We start from the raw sequence: 1,707 nt of genomic DNA on the forward strand, positions 1-1,707 counted from the left end.
ATTTCACTTCTCCATTATACTTGAAAGAGAGTTTTGCAGGGTATATCAGTCTGGGTTGGAATTTGTTTTCTTGCAAGACTTCAAGTACTTTGCTCCCTGCTCTTCTTGACTTGATGGTTTGTGAAGTGAAATCTGCCATTATTCTGATGGGTTTTCCTTTAAATGTGATCTGTTCCTTTTCTTTAGCGACTTTTAGTATACTGTTCCTATGCTGAATTTCTGGGATCTTGATTATTATATGTCTGGTTGTGGTTTTAATTGGATTGATGTTATTTGGAGTTCTATATGCTTTGGTTAGTGAATGTCAGATTGTTGCTCCATATTTGGGAAGTTTTCTGCTATTACTTCTGTCCATATTCTTTTTAAATTATTTGTATTGACTCCTTCCTTCTCATTAATGCCTATTAGTCTCACATTGTTCATCTTTGCATCGTCTTGCAGGTATTGAATTATTTTTCCCTGCATCCTAGTTGTTTGAAAGAGATCTTTTCTTACTTTTTCACTAGCTGCAATGGTGTCTTTAAGGTCAAAAAGTCTATTTTCACTTTTGCTCAAAAGGTTTTGCCAGCTTGTGATTGAGATTTTAATTTCCTGTATGTCACTTTGAAACTGTTTAATACATTCTATTTCTTTCCTAAATTGCTTATTCATGGGTTCCATCATTTTTATATTCTCTTCTATTTTTTTATCAGTGTATTCTTTTTTTTTCGGAACCGGGGATTGACTCAGGCCCTTGCGCTTGCCAAGGAAGCACTTATTCCACTGAGCCATCTCCCCAGCCCCTCAGTGTATTCTTTAGAAGCACTTAGTACTTGTTTGATTATAGTTATCACTAAATTTTTTAGTTCAGAAATTATTTCTGATCTGATTTCTTCTATACCTTTGTGCAGTTGTTTCTTTACTGCCAAAGCTATTATTTCAGAGATATCTTTTGTGTGATTTCCAGTTTCCTCAGTGCTAGTGTCTTCTGCAATTGTACTGGGTGAACTTGGGGCTTGAGACTGCATTTTATTCCTTCTCTTTGTCATTTTGTATACCACTGTCTTCTGACCTTTGGTGTAGAGCTTAGATAGAGTTTTTACCTTAGCACCAGGTCCAGATCTATGAAGTTCAGATTCCTCCATGTGGGTGTTGTTTAGATCTGGCTGCTGTGCTCCACTTCTTTCTGCTGCAGCTGTTAGAGTTGAACCCTTTGTGTCTCTCTGGCCAGATATTCTGCTCCTGAATCAGCTGAGTGGGTCTTGCCTGTAGCCTCTTTGCAGGGAGTTCTGCTGAAGGATTCTGTGCTGGGCCTGCACTCTGGGTGGATTGAGGATCCGCAGATCCTGGGCGGTCTCACTCACTCACCAGGCCTGGCTCTGGGTCTATTCAGGATCCGGTGGCCCCGAGTAGTCTCACTCACTCAATCCGCCTTGGCTCCCTATTTGAACTTCTTGTGAGAAGTGTCTTTTAATTTCAGTTGTACATTTTCTGATTGGGACTTTTATTTTGGGGTTGCCTACTTCTTTTTACTTTTTGATATACTCTAGATAGTGTTCTTCTGTCCAAAGATGAGTTGACACTCATGTATAAATAAAGGCTACTGATTTTGCTCTGAGTTGAAAAGGCACACTTGGGGCTGGTGAGATGGCTCAGTGGTCTAAAGCACCTACTTAGAACAAGCTTAGCAAAGCACAGGGACCACGGTTCAATCCCCCAGCACCACAT

The sequence above is a fragment of the Octodon degus genome, unplaced genomic scaffold, assembly GCF_000260255.1.
Source record: "Octodon degus isolate 3935 unplaced genomic scaffold, OctDeg1.0 scaffold00372, whole genome shotgun sequence".
NCBI lineage: Eukaryota > Metazoa > Chordata > Mammalia > Rodentia > Octodontidae > Octodon > Octodon degus.